The 22,135-nt window shown below is 36.4% G+C and overlaps 1 protein-coding gene and 1 pseudogene across 3 annotated transcripts in view; one reads left to right on the top strand and one right to left on the bottom strand.

Annotated features, from left to right (window-relative positions):
• SAMD9L (sterile alpha motif domain containing 9 like) overlaps positions 1–9,976 on the bottom strand; it is a 26,141-nt gene extending 16,165 nt beyond the window's left edge. The window contains exon 1 of one of the 3 annotated variants that reach the window (XM_074192806.1): positions 9,880–9,976. The gene's annotated coding sequence lies outside the window, so the exon portion shown is untranslated. Of the gene's footprint in view, positions 1–8,859; positions 9,698–9,746 lie in introns of those variants that run through there. The other 2 variants (XM_074192804.1, XM_074192805.1) reach the window with 2 other exon arrangements.
• The window catches only part of LOC141494041 (Krueppel-like factor 1), a 23,509-nt pseudogene extending 1,374 nt beyond the window's left edge, over positions 1–22,135 (top strand).

Genomic DNA, 22,135 nt, shown 5'->3' with positions numbered 1-22,135 from the left:
TTAATCTTGTGTTTTATTATCCTTTGACTCATATTAAGCTTAGCACCTTGTCTAATGAGGGCATCACAAAGTGCAAGGACCTGAGTCAGTGTCTCTGTAACTTGCAATCATTTGTAAAGTTCGAATGTGAGACCTCCAGAGCCTCCAGAGCTTAGAGCCCTTTAAGGTTCTTGCAGTTAATTAGATCAGGGTTTGACTTAAGCCTGCTTCACTTCACAAGGTGTTAAGTAAGTACCCTGGGTTGGGGGGATAGGTAAAGTGTGAAAGAAAATAGGCTTGGGGGGGGACACAAATAGCTCAAGAAATGATATGATTTTGAATGATACTTTGACTCATGAGGAGGATTGTGTGTACTTGAAAGATACTGAAAAGGGGGCAAGGTTAAAAAATGATTATAATTATGATTTGATGCAATTTGAGTCAATGCTGCTTATCAAGCAATCAAATAAACAATCTGTGTTGATATCTTGATAACAATAGGAGCTTATCAAGCAGTCAAATAATCAAACTGTGATTGATGATATCTTGTTAATAATATTAAGAGCAATAAATAACATCAAAGAAAGAGACACAAAGATTTATAATTTTAGAGGGAAAGAAGCTGAGTAAATTCTATTCAATAGATTTAGCCCAGTGGGGGAATAAGATTCATTTCCACTTGGGTTTAAAAATCTAACAATCTACAGGGAAGTGGAGGGTGGCACTGGGAAAGGGAAAGATAAGGGAAGAAGGGTCTGATAAAAGGGAAGGGAAGGTATGAGTGAAAATAGACTGAAAGTTAAATTTTTAAAAGTCAAAGGGGAAAGGTAGTAACATTTTGGTAAGGAGGAATAAGAGAAAAGGAAAGAGATAAATCTAAATGGAGAAAGATAGCATGGAGGGGAATACAGAATAAGTAATCTTTACTGTAAATATAAATGGGATGAACTGTTCCATTAAAACAGAAGCAGATAGCAGAATGAATCAAAAACCAGAATCCTACAATATGTTGTTTATAAGAAACACATTTGAAACAGATGCACATAGATAAAGGTAAAAGATTGGAGCAAATATATTATGCTTCAGTGGAAGTAAAAAAACCCATCTGGGGTAGTGTTCTTGATTTCAGTCTCAAACAAAGTAAAAGGAAAAATTAATTTCATTAAAAGGGATAAGGAAGGAAACTGCATCATCTTAAAAGGCACCATTGGTAATGAAACTATATCATTAGTAAACATGTACGCACCTAGTGGAATGGCATTCAGATTCCTAGAGGAAAAATTGAGTGAATTACAAGGAGACATAGATGCCAAAGCTTTAATAATGGGAGACCTCAATCTCCTTCTCTCAGAATTAGATAAATCTAACAACAAAATAAACAAGAAGGAAGTTAAGAAAGTGAATGCAATCTTAGAAAACTTAGATATGATAGACCTCTGGAGACAACTTATGGGACTAGAAAAGAATATACCTTTTTCTTGGCAGTACACAGTACTTTCTTTTTTTTTTTTAGGTTTTTGCAAGGCAAACGGGGTTAAGTGGCTTGCCCAAGGCCACACATCTAGGTAATTATTAAATATCTGAGACCAGATTTGAACCCAGGTACTCCTGACTCCAGGGCTGGTGCTTCATCTACTATGCCACCTAGCCACCCCAGTACACAGTACTTTCACTAAAAATGACCATATACTAGGGTACATAAACCTTATAATCAAATGAAGAAAGGCAGAGTACATACTTCTCAGACCATGATGCAATAAAAATTACATGTAATGAAGGGTCAGGGAAAGATAAACCAAGAACTAATTGGAAATTAAATTACTTTATCTTAAATAATGGGTGGATCACATAGCAAATAATAGGAATAATCAATAATTTTATCCAAGAAATGATAATAATGAGACAGCATACCAAAATTTATGGGATGCAGCCAAGGCAGTTTTGAGGGGAAACTTTATATCTCTAAATGCCTATATGAATATAATAGAAAAAAAGAGGAGATCAATGAATTAGGTATTTAACTAAAAAAGCCAGAAGAACAACAAATTAAACATCTCCAATTAAATACCAAATTAGAAATTCTGAAAATCAAAGGAGAGATTAATAAAATTGAAAGCAAGAAAACCATTGATCTCATAAATAAAACTAATAGTTGGTTTTATAAAAAAGTCAATAAAATAGACAAACCTTTGATTAATCTGATTTAAAAAAAAAGAAAGAAGATAACCAAATTACCAGCATCAAAAATGAAAAGGGTGAACTAATCACCCATGAAGAAGAAATTAAAGGGATAATTTGGAGCTACTTTAACAAACTGTATGCTAATAAATTGGACAACTTAAGTGAATAGATGAATATTTACAAAAATACAGACTGCCCATATTAACAGAAGAGGAAATAAATTACTTAAATAACCCTATTTCAGAAAAAGAAATTGAAGAAAACATCAATAAACTCCCTAAGAAAAAGTCTCCAGGTCCAGATGGATTTACAAGTGAATTCCACCAAACATTTAAGGAACAATTAATTCCTATTCTACATAAATTATTTTTAAAAATAGGAGAGGAAGTTCTGCCAAACTCCTTTTATGACACCAATATGGTGCTAATACCTAAACTAGGTAGAACCAGAATAGACAAAGAAAATTATAGACCAATCTCCCTAAAGAATATTGATGCAAACATCTTAAATAAAATTTTAGCAATGAGACTACAATATATAATACACCATGATTAGGTTGGATTTATACCAGGCAGGCAGGGATGGTTCAACATTAGGAAAACACTCAACATAATTAAACATATCAATAGCAAAGCCAACAGAAATCATATGATTATCTCAATAGATGCTGGAAAAGCTTTTGAGAAAATACAGCATCCATTCCTATTAAAAACACTAGAAATGGAATTTTCCTTAAAATAAATAGTATCTAAAACCATCAACAAATATTATATTTAATGGGAATAAACTCAGAGCATTTCCAATAAAATCAGGGGTGAAACAACAATGCTCATTATCACCATTACTATTCAATATAGTGTTAGAAATGCTAGCAATAGAAATAAGAGAAGAAAAAGAAATTGAAGGAATCAGAATCACCAATGAGGAAACAACACTTTTATTCTTTGCAGATGATATGATTGTATACCTAGAGAATCCAAGAAAATCATCTAAAAACTTCTTGAAACAATTAACAAATTTAGCAAAGTAGCAGGATATAAAATAAACCCACATAAATCATGAGCATTTCTCTATATGAACAACAAAGTCCAAGAACAAGAGATGTAAAGAGAAATTCCACCTAAAATAACTGTAGATAACATTGAGTACTTGGGAATCTACCTCCCAAGACGAATCCAGAAACTATATGAGCACAATTATAAACCACTCCTCACCCAAATAAAGTTAAATGTAAATAATTGGAAAAATGTCAAATGCTCATGACTAGGAGCTAATATAATAAAGATGACAATTCTACCCAAATTAAATTACTTATTCGGTGCCATACCAATTAAACTACCAAATAACTACTTTACCAAGCTAGAAAAAATAGTAACAAAATTCATCTGGAGCAACAAAAGGGATAAGAAAGTTAGCCTAGCTCTACCACATCTAAAAACTATACTATAAAGCAGGAGACGTCAAAACTTCCTGGTACTGGTTAAGAAATAGTGTAATGGATCAGTGGTTTAGAAACTGCAGTAAATGACTTCAGCAATCTACTATCTGACAAACCCAAAGATAGCAACTTCTGGGATTAGACCTATTTGACAAAAATTGTTGGGTAAACTGGAAAATAGTATGGCAAAACCTAGGCATAGATCCACATCTCCCACCCTATACCAAAATAAAGTCAAAATGGATTTGGATATAAAGCATTTAGACATAAAGAGCAATACCACAGATAAATTAATAGAACAAAAATGCTCTATATGATCTATGGAAAAGGGATAAATTTATGACCAAACAAGAATTAGAGCACATTATAAACTTCAAAATGAATGATTTTGGCTACATTAAATAAAAATTTTTTGCACTAATAAAATCAATTCTACCAAAATTAGAAGGAAAGCAGAAAGCTGGGAAACAATCTTCACAATCAGGAGTCTGATAAAGGTCCCATTTCTAAAATATATAGAGAATTACATCAAATTTATAGGATCACAAGTCATTCCCCAAAATGGTCAAAGGATATGAATAGAGATTTTTCAAATGAAAAAAAATTAATGCTATATATAATCAATCATATGAAAAAGTGCTCTAAATCACTGTTGATTAGAGAAATGCAAATTAAAACAACAATCATCTCACACCTTTTAGATTAACCAAGGTGAGGAAAAGGGAAAATAATCAATGTTGGAAAGGTTGTGGGAGCTCTAGGACATTGATGCATTGCTGATGGAGTTGTGGTGGATCCAACCTTTCTGGAGAGCAGTATGGAACTATGCCCAAAGTGCAATAAAACTGTTCATATCCTTTGACCCAGCAATTCCAATTCTAGGTCTATATCCAGAAGAAATTATAAAAAATGGAAAAAATCCTACATATTCCAAAATATTCATAGCAGCTCATCAATTGGGGAATGACTAAACAAGTTATGGTACATGAATACTATGAAATACTATTGTTTTATAAGAAGCAACAAAGGGATGGACTCCAGAGAAGCATGGAATGAATTACAGGATCTGATGCTGAGGGAAGGGAGTAGAACCAAGAGAATAATTTACACATCAACAACAATATTGTGAGATGAATAGCCCTGATGAAAGCAGCTCCTCTTGTCAGTCCAGAGAGCTAGAACAACTGTATTTGACTAATTATGGACTATAATCTCCTCAACCAGAGGAAGGAAAATAAAACAAAACACACAGGGAAAAAACAACTCTTCTGAATCTGATGAACACTTTATAAAAATTGTCTCTTATGTATCTCTTTCCTTTAATCCTAATTCCTCATGCCAAAAGTTATTAATTTGTAAACATGTTTAACAAAAGATGTATGTAAAATGCTAACCTGACTGTTCCCTGCTGAGAGGAGGGGAGTGGGAAGGGAGAGTGGAGGGAAATTTTGTAACTTGAAAATATGCATGTGCATATGGATGAAAATAAACAAATAATTTTTTAAAATTTTAAAAAAAGGAATAAATACCAAAATTAGTAAAAAAAAAAAAAAGTAGTCAGTATTAAATAATTAAATGGAATTTCACTTTGCCTGGAGGTTCAAGTCAAGAACATTAGATTTGAAAAACTTCACATGCCTCAGAGTACCCCAAACCCTGAAAGGGCAGTAATCTCCTTCTTGGATCTTAGAGAGGCTTCATAAGCAAGAATAAAATAATAAACATTTCCCCCAGGTATCTCAGGGCACACACTCTTCTATCCTACCTTGATCTCTTGGGGGAGTGACCTCAAACTTAGCTCGATTTCCATATAACATTGGATCCATCAAATTTAGTCTTTTTTTCTCAGCTACTATTGGTCTGGATCCGAAAGACCATCCTTCTTCTTCTGAAACCAATATTGAGCTGGCTACAAAAACTAGATGGTAGAATGCTGGAAAACTAGGAATCCCAGAAGTCCAGATTCTTACTCTCCTGATCTTTCACCTAGAAGGAAGCACAAATATAGAGGACAAGGACCTGCTGCCTACTTCTTCAAGCTGTGTTGCCTCTCCAGAGAGAAGGCCACAGTGCATTTTTTTCTCACCAGACATCTGCAAAATAAACAAAATAGCAAGCTGAGGAGAAGAAGGCAAGAGACTAGACCAAAACTAATTCACGTCTCTTTGATTAGACCTCCACTTCCAGCTATACTCCCCTTTAAAAACGGAGGAAAGGCTTTTCTTAACACATGGATAGAGAATTGTAATCAGTTAGGTTACAGCTGGGCAGAGTGGATAGAATACTGATTTTGGAGTCAGGAGGACAGGAGCTTGAATCCAGCCTCAGACATTTGTCACTAGGTAGCTGGGTGACCTTGGGCAAGTCACTTAACTCTGCCTCTAATCTAGGGCCACCTCCAGTCATCCTGATCCACATCTGGCCACTGGATCCAGGTGGTTCTTCATGTGCTTGTCATGGCATCACCTCCCTGATGTCATGGTCTTCTTTGAGAGCAAAGGACGAACATCATCATCATCATCATCATCATCATCATCATCATCATCATCGTCATCATCATAGAAAATTGCAATCAGTTAGGTTACAAGCTAGGCAAGTAGGTGCACAATAAATAGAGCCCTGGGTCTGGAGTCAGGAAGACTTAAGATCAAACTCTCCCTCTAACACCTAGCTGTGTGATCCTGCATCATTTAACCTCTGTTCACTCAATTGTAAAATGATAATAATAGCACCTATCCCCAAGGGTTGTTGTGAGAATCAAATGAGATAATATTTGCCAAGTGCTTAACAGAACAATACATAGCAGATAAAAATGCTTTTTCCCTTTCCTTCTCCCCTCTGCTCCCCATTTATAGAATGTTTACACATGCAACACAGGTCTCTTCCAGAAGTGACTCATCACCTCCCCACATCCATCAGAAATACTCAACCTGCACCAGACTTCCACTAAACTATCAATATTTACTTTATGTCTTAAGTTAACAAATGTGATAAAGTTGTAGACTCATTGTTGACTCAAATTCAATGCCAAGAGTTACTTAGTTACTATTTACATAAAAAGGGAGGAAGAAGAGAAAGTATTTTTTCCCATTTTTAGAGACACAAAATGTTTAGTTTAGACTTACTCAGGTTCATAGAGTCACTTTTGAATGGTTGGACAAAGTTGGAAATAGGTGTTGGACTCTTAAAAGACTGACAATAGATTTAGAATCCATGTATCCTGGACAAATAGCTGTGAGCTTCTAATAGGCTTGACAAGGAACTGGCCAAATCATTTTCTCATCTTCTTTTTCACTTACAGGGCCATGTCACTCATCAGTTTTTGAAAAGTAACCCTCATCTTTGAAAAAATGGAAAATGAGTTGTATGTTTCTGAATGGAAGCGAATGACTACATTTCTGCCCACAGAAAGGTGGAGAAGAAAGGAGTGCTGGGATGCACTTTACCTCAAAGGATGACTGACTGCTCAGCCCATCTAATCCCTCAGCACTTCCTCTTACTTAGAAGAATGAGGAACTAAAGGTCTAGAGAGAGTGTGTCATTTGGCCAAGGTGCAAAATTGTCTTCTCACCACCAGTTCTGATACCTTTGCTTTCTGACTCATCCATGAAGTTTTTGTTTTCAGAAAAGGAACTAAGACTAAAATCAAATAAAAAAATGAATGTTTGCTTCTTAAAACTTCTTTTATTTTCCTTCTTTCCTTCTCATGTCCCCCCCTTAGTTCTAGTTTTTCTTCCACATTTTGACTATAGTAGAAATATGTTAAATTTAATTTTATATATGCAACCCATATCAGATTGTTTGCTGCCAGTGGGAGGGTGTGGGAAGAGAGGGTGGTGGAAAAATGTGGAACTTGAAAGCTTGTAAAAGGATGAATGTTAAATAAAAACTACCTTTGTATGTGGATGGAAAATGAATGGATGAATGAAGAAATAGAGAAATAAATAAGGGGGAAAAAACTTTAAAAATGGAGACAAGCTCCCACATTTGAGTAAAACTTTTATCTCAGAAAAGTTGCTGAATTAGTCATCTTCAGAGCAGTTCCTATTTTAATCCTCTGTGGAAATGACAATGCTCTTTAGAGGTATCCATGTTGTCTTAGATTAGATTTAAATGATCTCTTAGAATTAGGGCTACTCTGCGAGTCCTCTGTATAGGAATTATAATGATGTTGTAGTACATATATAAATATAGGTAAGTATATATATATATCTTTATATACATTTATATCTATATCTCTATGAGTTTACTTATATATGTATGTATAGAGAAATACTTTCATAACACATTTCTTTGTTTCTTTTTGATATTTTATTGGGTAAATGATTTAAAAGGCAATGTAAAGGTAATGATTTAAAAGATCATGTTAAAATGACTACACTCTCTTTCCACAGACATCTCACAGACTCACAGAAAATCTGGATTTTTTTTGTCTTTTGTTGCACATCTTAGCCTTTTAAAAAACCATACTTGGGTTAACATGCCCATTTCATCAGTTTCTTCACATTCATAATAATTAAATATGGAGGGAAAGAAGGATTCAGTTCAAATGGAAGGGGGATGAATTATTGTAATAATGATGCAATTCACAATCCATTTTCTAAGAAAGGAAAGCAGAGCTGACACCAGGTAACTCAAGAATTCATTAATATCATATTTCTAAAGGGGGCATATTTATATACACATATTATTTTTAACTATATATTTTCTCCAATTAACATGTTAAAACAATTGTTAACATTTTTTTCAAAATTTTGAATCCTCTCCCTCCTTCCCTTGCCCCCCTCACTCTTCCCTGGGCTGTAAAGAATCAGATACAAGTTTGCCTGTGCAAGCTTGCAAATCCCTATTAGTCATTTTATGCCAATATTATACATTTAAAAACTACCTGCGTCACAGCTTTTAGAAAGCCTTTGGGAGAAGCTATAGCCTGGGTGGCAAGCTCTGAATGAGCACTTTACCTTAAATATTGCCCTAAAAAAATTCAGAATCCGTTAAAAAAAATCCATTAAAAAATAAAGACTCTAGAATACAATAAGGAAAAAAACAAGAAAAAGAGAACTCGGGCCCCTCCCGCCCCCACTTTCCCCGGGTTTTCCCGCAATTTGTCCTCATCCCTGCCTCCTCCCTTCTCTTCTTTTCTCCTCCTTTTGCCCTCTCCTGCTTCTCAGTCTAGTCCTTGACATTGTTTTTGAAGACTTCTGGAAGGCATTTGGAGGATTTCTCTAAAGGGTGGGAGCGGGGGGAGAAGAAGAAATTACCTTCCTGAGCCTTCCTTTCGTTTTCTTGGCTTGCACTGGGGTGGCAGCAGTGCCACAGCTCTGCAGGGGATTGGGTGCTTTGTCCCTGAGCCCGCCCCTCCCGGTTAGGATGGGCAGATGGGATGGGAAGAGTGTGGGGGCAAGAAGAAGCCCCACTTTTGGCTTTCCTATGCTTTCGCTTTAACGTCACCCCGCTTCCATGTTTAACCAGTCTATTCATTTTGCCAACTCAGACGCTATGGAGAGCTTACTCATCCTTTTAGTTCCCCTGAACAGAGGACTGGGCTGGCCCTCTGTGTGGCTTTTCTCAATTCAAAACTCTGATTAAAGTATGCAAAGGAGACCCCTTGTGATTCTTCTTCCCTAGGACACACAGAGTCACAGTCTCTCTCTCTCTCTCTCTCTCTCTCTCTCTCTCTCTCTCTCTCTCTCTCACACACACACACACACACAAAAACATACAGTCATTCTCTTCCCCCATAGTGTTCGGGAAGTTTCTCCTCCACAGATCTTCTCTGACGTCTAATATAAGCCTCACTAGGCAGTTCTGTATCTGCTTCTATATTTAGAGACACTGATACTTATACTTATGTATATGCATGTATATATATATATAAATACATACATAATACATATATACACACATATATTACTAAAAATACAAGTTATCCCCAAAGTTTTAGTGCAGTTTTAAGTCTGAATAAGTTTAAAACTGCACTAAGACCTTTGGGACACCCTGTATTGCTGAGGTGTGTGTACATATGAATATAAATATATACATATATATATTTGTACACACATTTAAAGACTATGACAACTACAACAACAAAAGCTACCCTAGTCCTCTCCACTCTTGTTAAATCGAATTGACAGATTGAGGAACTTACCAGAGTTGTCCTGAGAATTCCTTCATAAGAAGTGGAATCTTGGATTGCAAAAAAAAATAGTGTGTTTCTTCTTGTAAAAGGATCGGTTTTCAATGAAGAAAATTAGCTAATATGCATTCTAAGTAATACTCACATTGTACTGCTTTTCCTCCAGTGGTTCTAGAGGAGTAGGTTGAATCTGTGAAGGCTCTGAGGTTTCATTTTTCAATTGTACAGGAAGTAGACACACCAAAGAATAGGTTTCACTTTCATCTAGGATCTACTATTTATGAGATAGTTTGGGGGGGATTATTAAATACTTTCAAAGTATTATATTTAGAGAGAGATTGAGTTCAAGCTTGGGAACTTCTGCAATTCTCTCTCTTTTTGATTCATTCTCTGATCTAGATTCCCCCAGGATCTTCAAAATTGGGTTTATATATAGGGTTTCCCTTGAAATCATTAAAATTTGACTGCTGACCAGATGTCCTCAACAAAACAAAGACAGCACTCAGCTACCATGCAAGCACAAATGAAGAAAATATTGAAGAAATCTGGTGAACCTTACCTCCTTGACCACCATTACAGCTGAACACCTCGAACCCTTCCTTCAAAAAAGAAATTTACACATGACCTTCTTTCAAAAGTAAAACACTCTTTTGATAGAGGACTGATCATTCCCTTACGTTGATCCAGGAATTTATGAGAATATGGTGCAGGAAGTTATGGGAAAAAGGAGATTTGTAATTGGAAACAGATTTTATAATCCTTTATACTGTGAAACTTGGTAAAAATGTTATCTACTCCTGTAATGTAAATTGACTCCTATTATTCCATTGTTAAATATAAAATTAGTATTGTCTCCTCATTCCCAACCCCTAGTTTCTAACCATTTACCTGATTACCTGATTATACTAGAAAGGGAGGAATTTCCCCTCTGCCCAGAGTCATAAAACCCTTTTGTAACCAGAGAATGCATCAGATTATAAAAACCTAGCCTAAACTGCTCTCCTGACCCAAAGATATTCTCGAGTCTTGGTCCAGCCAGCCCTCTAGGGTTGTCTTTCTCTCTGTCTCTGGCTCCCTAAGGAACCTTGCTTAGTCTTTTGTTATTCTGAGCAGTTTACAAACTGCTTACTGCAGGAGAGGAGAAAAACTTTTAATCTGTAGACATTGCAGGCTCCTAAAATAAATCCTGAACAGCTTTAAGTCCCAGGGCTGCGTGTGAATTCTTTTGCCTTTCAAGGCCTCTCAATCTTCAATTAGTGACACCAAACACCCGGCTCCCAAATCATACTAATGTAGGGTAAGGCACAAGTGTATTCCTCCATTCTGGCTTCTGCTTGGTTTGGGAATTCCTCCTGTTAGTTTGTCACTATTTCCTTAGGTACCCTTAGGGATCTGATACAGTGGGAACTGATTTGTTTATTTATTTATTTTCATTTAGAAAGATTTTACTTATTTTGAGTTTTACAATTTCCCCCCCCATTCTCTCTCCCCACCCCCCACCCCCCACCCCCAGAAGGCATTTTGATAGTCTTTGCACTGTTTCCATGGTTTACATTGATCTCAATTGAATGTGATGAGAGAGAGAAATCATATCCTTAAGGAAAAGTACAAGAGATAGAGAAATTACATAATAAGATAGTGGTCCCCCCCAAAAAAATCTTTGTTCAAAGTCCACAAGTCTTTCTCTGGATACAGATGGTATTCTCCATTGCAGATAGCCCAAAATTGTCCCTGATTGTTGCACTGATGGAATGAACAAGTCCATCAAGGTGTATCATCCCTCCCATGTTGTTGTTGTTAGGGTATACAATGTTTTTCTGGTTCTGCCCATCTCACTCAGAATCAGTTCATGCAAATCCCTCCAGACTTCCCTGAATTCCCATCCCTCCTGGTTTCTAATAGAACAATAGTGTTCCATGACATACATATACCACAGTTTGTTAAGCCATTCCCCAACTGAAGGACATTTACTTAATTTCCACAAATAGGGCTGCTATGAATATTTTTGTACATGTGATTTTTTTACCCTTTATCATAATCTCTTCAGGGTATAAAACCAGTCACTGGTGGTATTGCTGGATCAAAGAGTGCTCATTTTTGTTACCGTTTGGGCATAATTCCAAATTGCTCTCCAGAAAGGTTGGATGAGTTCACAGCTCTACCAACAATGTATTAGTGTCCCAGATTTCCCACATCCCTCCCAACATCGATCATTGTCCTTTCTGGTCATATTGACCAGTCTGAGAGGTATGGCATCTCAGAGATGCTTTAATTTGTATTTCTCTAATAAGTAATATCTAGAGCAATTTTTCATATGACTATGAATCGCTTTGATTTCCCCAAATTGTCTTTGCATATCCTTTGACCATTTATCAATTGGGGAATGACTTAGTTGTTTTTAAAAAATTTGACTCAGTTCTCTGTATATTTTAGAAATGAGTCCTTTGTCAGAAATACTAGTTGTAAAAATTGTTTCCCAATTTACTACATTTCTTTTGATCTTGGTTACAGTGGTTTTGTCTGTGCAAAAGCCTTTTAATTTAATGTAATCAAAACTATCTAGTTTGTTTTTAATGAGGTTCTCCATCTCTTCCTTGGTCACAAACTGTTTCCCTTTTCATAGATCTGACAGGTAGGCTACAATTGATCTTCTAGTTTGCTTATAATATTGCTTTTATGTCTAAATCCTGTCTCCATTTGGATCTTATCTTGGTATAGAGTGTGAGGTGTTGGTCTAATCCAAGTTTCTTCCATACTAACGTCCAATTTTACCAACAGGTTTTATCAAAAAGAGAGTTTTTTATCCCAATAGCTAGGATCTTTAGGTTTATCAAACAGTAGATTACTATAATCATTTCCTGCTATTGTACCTAGTCTATTCCACTGATCCACGACTCTGTTTCTTAGCCAATACCAGACAGTTTTGATGACTGATGCTTTATAATATAATTTTAGAACTGGTAAGGCTAAGCTACCTTCTTTTTCACTTTTTTTTCATTGAATCCCTGGAAATTATTGACTTTTTATTTCTCCATATAAATTTACTTACACCTTTTTCTAACTCATTAAAGTAATTTTTTGGAATTTTGATTGGTAGGGCACTAAACAAGTAGTTTAGTTTGGGTAGAATTGTCATTTTTATTATATTACCTCAATCTATCCAAGAGCAGTTGATGTTTGCCCAGATATTTAAATCTGATTTTATTTGTGTGAGAAGTGTTCTGTAATGGTTTTGAAAAAATTTTTAAGTCTGCCTTGGCAGGTAGACGGCCAGGTATTTTATATTGTCTGAAGTTACTTTGAAAGGGATTTCTATTTCTAATTCTTTCTGCTGTATCTTGCTAGTCATATTTAGAAATGTTGAGGATTTATTTTATGTCCTGAAACTTTGCTAAAGTTGCTAATTATTTCTAGTGTTTTTTTAGATGAATTTTTGGAATTCTCTAGGTATACCCTCATGTCATCTGCAAAGAGTGAGAGTTTTGTCTCTTCCTTCCCAATTCTAATTCCTTCAATTTCTTTTTCTTCTCTTATTTCTGAAGCTAACATTTCTAATACTATATTGAATAGTAGTGGTGAAAATGGGCATTCTTGTTTCACCCCTGATCTTATTGGGAATGCCTCTAGCCTGTCCCCATTGCATATAATGCTTGTTGATGGTTTCAGATAGATACTGCTTATTATTCTTAGGAACTAATTATTTATTCCTAAACTCTCTAGTGTTTTTAGTAGGAATGGGTGCTGTATTTTGTCAAAAGCTTTTTTCAGCATCTATTGATATGATCATATGAGTTCTGATAGGTTTGTTATTGATTTAATTAATTATACTAACAGTTTTCCTAACCAACCTAAGCAACCCTGCATTCCTGGGATAAATCCTACTTGATCATAATGTATTATTCCAGTGATAACTTGTAATTTTTTGCTAAGATTTTATGTAAGATTTTTTGCATCTCTATTCATCAGGGAGATAGGTCTATAATTTTCTTTCTCTGTTTTAACTCTTCCTGGTTTAGGTATCAGCACCATATGGGTGTCACAGAAAGAGTTAAGCAGAGTTCCCTCTTTACCTATTTTTCCAAAGAGTTTATATAGAATTAGAATCAATTGTTCCTTAAATATTTGATAGAATTCACTTGTGAATCCATTTGGCCCTGGAGATTTTTTTATGGAGTTCAATAATGGCTTGATGAATTTCTTTTTCTGAGATAGGGCTATTTAGTTTTTTAATTTCCTCTTCATTTAATCTGGGCAATTTGTATTTTTGTAAATATTTGTCCATTTCACTTAGATTGTCAAATTTGTTGGCATAGAGTTGGGCAAAATAATTCCAAATTATTACTCTAATTTCCTTCTCATTGATGGTGAGTTAAGCTTTTTCATTTATTATACTTGCAATTTGGTTTTCTTCTTTTTATAAATCAGATTGACCAGAGGTTTATCAATTTTATTGGTTGTTTCATAAAACCAGTTCTTGGTTTTATTTATTAGTTCAATAGTTTTCTTGCTTTCAGTTTTATTAATTTCTCCTTTAATTTTTAGAAGTTCTAATTTGGTATTTAATTGGGGTTTTTTAATTTGTTCTTTCTCTAATTTTTTTAGTTGCATATTTAGTTAATTGATTTCTTCTTTCTGTAATTTATTCATGCAAACATTTAAAGATATAATATATCCCCTGACAGCCACCTTGAGTGTATCTCATAAGTTTTGATATGTAGTTTCATTATTGTCATTATCTAAGATGAAATAATTAATTCTTTCTATAATTTGTTGCTTGATCCATTTATTTTTTAAAATGAGATTATTTAGTGTCTAATTAGTTCTGGGTCTATATCACCCTGGCCCAATATTGCATATGATTTTTTTTATTACATTATGATCTGAGAAAGATGCATTCAGTATTTCTGCCTTCCTGCAATTGATCATTATATTTTTATGCCTTAGTACATGGTCAATACTGCAGAAAAAAGTATATTCCTTTCTATCCCCAATCAGTTTCTCCATAAGTCTATCATATCTAGGTTTTCTAACAATCTATTTACTTCCTTAACTTCCTTCTTGTTTATTTTATGATTAGATTTATCTAAATCTGAGAGTGGTTGGTTGAGGTCTCTCCCACTAGTAGAGTTTTGCTATCTATGTCTTCATGTAGCTCTTTCAAATTCTCCTCTATGAATTTGGATACTATGGCATTGGGTGCATACTTATTTAGTATTGAAATTACTTTATTCTCTATGGTACCTTTTAGAAGGATATAGTTTCCTTCCTTATCTCTTTTAATGCTATCTATTTTTACAACTTCTTTGCTGAGACAAGGACTGCTACCCTTGCTTTTTTTTACTTCAGTTGAAGCAAAATATATTTTGCTCAAACCTTTTACCTTTACTTTATATGTATCTCTCTGCTTAAAATGACTTTCTTGTAAGCAGCATATTGTAGGATTCTGGTTTTTAATCCACTCTGCTATTCACTTATGTTTTAAGGGAGAGTTCATTCCATTCACATTCAAAGTTATAATTACTCTTTATTGCCCTCCGTGCTATCTTCCTTCTGTTTGTATTTCCCCACTTTTTCCCCTTTATCCATATTCCCCAGTATTTTGTTTCTGAATACCACCACCTTCAGTGTGTTTTCCCCCCTTGTATCCAATCCCCCTCTCCTTTCTTTCCCCTTTCCTTTTCTCCCTTCTTCCCTTCCTTCTGTTAGGTCCCCCCTCCCTGTCCCCCCTCCCCTTTCCCCCTTTTAATACTTGAAAATTAAGATAAGTTTCTTAACTAACTTAACACTGAGTATATGTAAGTTAGCTTTAAGCCAAGTTTGATGAGATGAAGATTCAGGTGGTTCTCACCTTCTCCCTTCTTCCACTCTATTACAAAAGGTCTTTTGTACCTCTTGATGTAATAAGATTTCCCCCATTCAGTCTCCTCCATCCACCCATCTTCTTACTATCCCTCTTTTTAAGGAGATATTGTTTTTAAATCATTCTGAGTCACAGAAAGTTATGAGTGTCCATTACTTTTGGCTTAGTATATTCTCTCTAATAGAGTTACAATTCCCAAAGGGTTATGAGAATCTTTCTCCTAAGTGGGTATATAGCCAGTTCCATTTTATTGTATAACAGCTTTTTCTTTACCCCTTCCCTTTTTTTAACCTTTTCATGTGTCTCTTGAACCTCCTGTTTGATTTCCAAATTTTTTGTTTAGATCTGGTCTTTTCATCAGGAAATGTTGGAAGTCTCCCATTTCATTAAATGTCCATCTTTTCCCCTGTAAGAGAAGGCACAGCTTTGCTGGATAGTGGATTCTTGGCTGTATTCCAAGCTCCCTTGCTCTTCAGAATATCTCATTCCAGGCCCTTTGAGCCCTTAATGTCGATGAGGCCAGGTCCTGTGTAATCCTTATTGTGGCTCCTTGGTATTTAATTTTTTTCTTTCTGGCTGCTTGCAGGATTTTGTCTTTTATCTGATAGTTCTAGAATTTGACCACAACATTATTTGGTGTTTTCCTTTTAGGATCTCTTTCCAGAGGATATCAATGTATTCTTTCAATAACTATTTTGCCCTTTGGTTCCATGTTATCAGGGCAATTTTCCATCACTAAATCCTGTAATATTAAGTCCAGCCATTTTTTTTCTCTTCAGTGTTTTCAGGAAGTTCTATAATTCTCAGATTGTCCCTCCTTGGTCTGTACTTGAGGTCAGTGGCTTTGCTGATGAGCTATTTTACATTTTCTTCAATTTTTTGATCTTTTGGTTTTGTTTAACAGAATCTTGTTATCTCAAGTTGTCATTAGTTTTCCACCAATTCCATTATTTTTTTTTTGAGAAGAATTTTCTTTGTTTACCTTTTTTGCAACTCCTTTTCCAGTTGGTCAATTCTATTTTTGAACGAATTTTCCATTTGCCCAAGTGTAGTTTTGAGAGAATCATTTTCTTTTTGCATTTGCCCAATTGAAGATCTGAGATAGCTATTCTCATTTTGTATTTGTCTAATTGTATTTTCCAAGGATTTGTTTTCTTGTTGCAAGATGTTAATTTTCTCTTGAGTTTCTTTTCCCATTTTTTTCCAATTGATTTTTAAACTCCTTCCTGATTTCTTCAAGGAAATCTTTCTGGGCTGGAGACCAATTCATATTCTCCTTAGAAGAGCTAGCTCTCTCTGGGTTAGAATGTATTTCTAACAAGTATTTCTCCATGGGTCCCTCTTTTCAATGGCCTTTCTTCATCTTTCTAGGATCTTGTGTTGGGTGGGGACTGACTTTCAGAGGTTTGCTTTTGAAGATCCTAGAGGCTTTGTTTACTTGGTTTAGCAATTCCAAGGGCCAGCCAGTAGGGAGGGCTGGTTGCTTTCTCTGGAGTATTTGGGGCCCTCAGCAGCAGGATCTAAATTGACCTTGAACAATGTGCTGAGCCCTGGGGGAGTGAGTTAATCTCTCTTTCCATTGATTAAACTCTGTTGCCCACACCTAAGCCTGAGGGGGTGGGGGGTTGTTTACTGTTTGTTCTAGGAAAAGAGTTCAGCTGAAAGTATGGAGCTCAGGACCCTGGCCCAACTGGTTGTTCTCCAGATATGCTCTGAAACTCTGTGCTGGAATTCACCCTCACGTAGTTCCTCTCCCCCTGGCCAAAGATTCCATGGCTAAAGTTGGATCTCTCACCTGCCATGCTCCAAAGTCTCTGCAGCTGAGACCAGTCCTCTGGTTTCCCCCAGCTGTTCTTGTCTCCTGGGTCACCCACAATCCCCTGAGACAGACCTCCTTGGTAGGTCTAGCTTCTCCTAGCTTCTGAATTATTTAAAGTAAAATCAACTTCTTCCAAGTCACAAACTCACAGTAAAAAGCTACATGCAAAATTGTAATTATTTTTCCTGTCAAAAACAATAATGAATACTTTCTCTTTTCTTAAAGGGAAGGAAGAAAGTAAATAGTTTCATTTGAAAGCCATATTTTTACATGTTGAAATTGCAAGTAAAGTAGTAGACTTTTATTTTAACTAGTAAACAAACAATAGTCATCATCTTCTTTTTGATGAACAGAAAAAATGTCATTTATCACCCTTCCCAGATTCTCTGTTTTTCTAGGGACTTACTTATACTAACAAGAAGCTCATAGAAATTTTAATACTATCCCTGTGGTGGAGGGGCTCTTAACCTGGATTTAGGCTATGGATAGACCTGGAGTTGAAAAGTTGAGGATAATCTAAAACTTGAATGGACAGGAAACTCTAACCCAAGGGTATGCTAGAATCAGCTGGAACTAGAATTGAGAATCTATCGTTAAACTTTCTTTGTGAGCATTCACACCTCAGAATTTGGTCCATTTTACAAAGCAGGGTTTGATTTTTTTGTTTTTTTGTTTTGCTCATTGTCTAGAATTAAAGTGATAGCGCATATGTCAATAATGGAGATTAAATTTTAAAGAATGTCTGCTAAACTTTATTTTTCCAGAAAGTCTGCCAGTAAACATTTGCCAGCATATCCCTTCTTTGAAATTTTACCTATTTAATTCAATTCACTTGAAAGTATTAATCTGAGAAGGGCTACATAGATCTCAATAGATTGCCTAGGGAGTCCCAAACATAGCAACCAAATCAATAATAATTTATTAAGCTTCTACTATTCAGACACTGTTCTAAATGCTAGAGATACAAAAAGAGGCAAAGGACAGTCCCTGTCCTCACCAAAAATGTTAAGATTCTCTATCTTAAGATTCTATTTGTGATCTTTTCCATTTTGTTGACTCATCATACTCTCTACTTCCCTACTTTCTGAGTAACTATGATTCTTATTGAGTCATATGAGGGGCAAAGTGCTGACTTTTCAGAAACATAGTGCTAAATTAGTCTAAGCCATAGGCCTCAGTTTCTATTTCTCAAGAATCAGATGAGCATGGGAACCTGGATCTCCAGCTAGAAAAAATTATATCACCCTAACCTTATAAGATATAAACAAAGACTAACTTTCCTGGGAACACTTAGGTATACTCCCTTCTCTTCGGACCATCAAGTTTGACCAACTGTTGTAAGGGTCCGCAGAAAAAAAGGAGGGGGAATGGGTTGTGGTTTTTGTGGTTTTGTTAACCCTGCTTAAGCTTCTGTAATTTGGCTTTTTCTGCTCTCTCATAGAGTGTTAGGAACTGCCCCACTTCTTGCAAGAACCTAATTAAATTTTAACTCTTTGCTGCCACTTTGAGAGGATTCCGAGTAGTCATTTTGGGTTAGGGTTTAAATTCCCTGCACAAGTCATAAAGTTCCTTCTGTTTCCCAACACAATTTCTTTGAGCTGTGGTATATTGTTGTTGTGTCAGTTTAGTCATGTCTGATTCTTCATGATGCCATTTGGGGTTTTCTTGGCAAAGATACTGGAGTGGTTTGCCATTTCCTTCTCCAACTCATTTTATATTTGAGGAAACTGAGGCAAAGAGGGTTAAGTGACTTGTTCAGGGTCATGCAGTGGGTACTATCTGAAGTTGGATTTGATCTCATGAAGATTAGTCTTCTTGATGCCACACTGAGGCCCAGCACTCTAATCACTGTACCACCAAGCTACTATTTGTTTATAGTGGCCTCAGTTTTGATTCTCATGACATATATATATATATATATATATATATATATATATATATATATATATATATATATATATATATATATATATATATATATATATATCAGTTATCTGCAAAGAGCCAAGAAATGAAAACAAAAAAAAAATCATTTCCAAGCTGCCTAACTTTGACTTTACCTTGCTATTTAACCCTTGCTAAGTCATTTACCTGTTTCATACTTTAATTGGGAAGGGTAACTACATGGCGCAGTGGATAAAGCATTTGCCTTGGATTCAGGAGGATTGGAGTTCGAATCTAGCCTCTGATACTTATTAGCTGTGTGACCTTGGGCAAATTACTTAACCCTGATTGCCTCACATCCAAGGCCATCTCCAGTCGTCCTGATTCACATCTGGTCACTGGACTCAGATGGCTCTGGAGGAAAAAATGAAACTGATGACTTAACACAGCACCCTTCATTTGAATCCAATACATGTGTTTGTCATGGCATCACCTTCTTGAGGTCATGATCTTCTTTGAAAGTGAAGGACAGGGGCAGCTAGGTGGCATAGTGGATAAAGCACCGGCCTTGGAGTCAGGAGTACCTGGGTTCAAATCGGATCTCAGACATTTAATAATTACCTAGCTGTGTGGCCTTGGGCAAGCCACTTAACCCCATTTGCCTTGCAAAAAAAAAAAAAGAAAGTGAAGGACAAACATTACTTTAATGTGTGTGTGTGGGGTGATAACCGGATGATAGGATGATAGATTTGGGTGCTCTTTGGAATCTCAGTAAAAGTCATACAGTCCAACGTCTTCATTATATAGTTAATGAAACTGAGACTCAGAGATATCAAGTTGACTTACCTAAAATAATTCATATCAAGAAACTAGTTCAGTCTAATGGATAATAAGTGCTTAAGAGACACTTGATAATTTAATTTTCAGAAACTCCGATGAAAAAAGGACCCAGCTAAACTTTTGGAGATTTCTTAGTTCTCTGCCTCTTTGCCCATACTCATTCAGGCAATCTGAGAAACCACTCCCTAATCCCCCATCATCTGATATCATCTATGGTGTTGTCACCAGATCTCCTTATAAGCACATGATTTACAAAGCCTTAAAAATACTTTTGAAGAAACAAATAGTATTTTCAAACAAACAGGATACTTGAATCAATGCTTAAGGAAGGAAGGAAGGAAGGAAGGAAGGAAGGAAGGAAGGAAGGAAGGAAGAAAGAAATGTTTAGGACTTAGAAGCAGAATCTGTTGGAGTTTCTATTCCTGAGCCTCCCTCAAAGTCTGGTGATAGGATTTTTTTCCCTCTAAGGGTGTACAATTATGCAATTATGCAACCCTCCTCAGAAGTCAATATTTCCTTTATCACCTAGAGTCAAGTTTACCACTGATGAGTATTAAAATTTTCCTGGTTGTTTGTTTTGGTATTTCAGTCATGTCTGAGTCTTCCAGAATCTTGAAAAGAATGAAGTATAATTGTGTTCTTGAAGCAGACGAATCACAAGGATTTTCCAATAATTATAATTAAGAACCAGAAAATACAATCTAGCAGTCAGAGTGGCTAGGTGACTCTTAAGCAACTAGGATCAAGTGCTGGACCTGGAGTCAGAAATCCTTGAAAGTTCAGATCTGGTGTCAGGCACTTAACCAGTTGTCAAACAAGTCACTTAACCTTGTTTGCCTCAGTTTCCTCATCTGTAAAATGAGCTGGTGAAAGAAATGGCAAGCCACTCCAATATCTTTGCCAAGAAGACCTCAAATAGGGTCATGAAGAGTACAGCAACTAAACAACAAATATTCTAATTAGTACTATGTTTATCTATATAGATTATTTTTCTTATATTAAAATGTAAGTTCCTAGAATCACCCAACCTGGCTAAGTACTGATAGCAAGACATCCAGATCAACTTTTGCTCTTCAGACCCAACTGAGAACAGATAAAGAGGCAGGGCTTAGGAGTGGTGGTGGCAAATACATAGATTCAGGAAGTAAATAGTTGAGATTCATCAGCTAAACCTAAGCTCCAAGATGCCAGTCAATGACCTCCCAGATGAAAAAGGAACATCAGGACCCAGAACACTGGCCTGAGCAAGTTGAAGGGGACACGGGGTAGAGAGGGACCTGGCTTTCTTCCTTACCAACTTCCCTGGGCCAGAGCCCAAAGCAGGTCTAGGGCAAGGATCAGGGAGATGCCTAGCTCATCCCTGTGGCCTGTTCCCTGAGGGTCCTAGCCTTGTAGCTGAGCTCCAAGATTCTAAAGAGCACCCCAACTAGAGCTACATAGCACCTCAACCCCTGGTTGCTGAGACAATCAAAAAAATTGCCTGTGATCATCAGGCAACCCCTTGTCCCCAGGCCCCAGCCCTTGTCTCAAAGTCTAGACAGCCTCCAGCTTGAGGGATGGAAGGATCAGTAAGACTGGATATATACAAGGTTCACAGCTCCAGTAATGACTCCCTATGGGTTGTTGGGGACATACTCTGCCTTCTATCCAGTCCCTCACTACCAAGCCCAGTTCCAGCTCTATTGAAGAGAGTCTGAACCAAGCTCAAACCCTGGACCAGGGCCCCTGGTCTTCCTGGCTCCCCCAGCACCCCCGTGTCTGGGGAATGAGGCCTCTAGATCTAAGCAGAGTCATCGATCTTAGGCTTAGTAGTGCCAGGCAGTCCACATCTGTGGGCATTCAGGATGTGGAAAGTCTTGCACAAAGAGTTCCCACCTCAAGGCCCATCTAAGAACCTACTTGGGGGAGAAGCCTTAAACTTGTTCCTGGGAGGAGTATGGTTGGGAGTTTGCCCATTCTGATGAGCTGACCCGGTACTACTGGAAGCATACTAGATAG

The sequence above is a fragment of the Macrotis lagotis genome, chromosome 7 (assembly GCF_037893015.1).
Source record: "Macrotis lagotis isolate mMagLag1 chromosome 7, bilby.v1.9.chrom.fasta, whole genome shotgun sequence".
NCBI lineage: Eukaryota > Metazoa > Chordata > Mammalia > Peramelemorphia > Peramelidae > Macrotis > Macrotis lagotis.
Note: the sequence above shows the minus strand (reverse complement) of the source record. Positions and strands in the feature narration are given on the sequence as shown.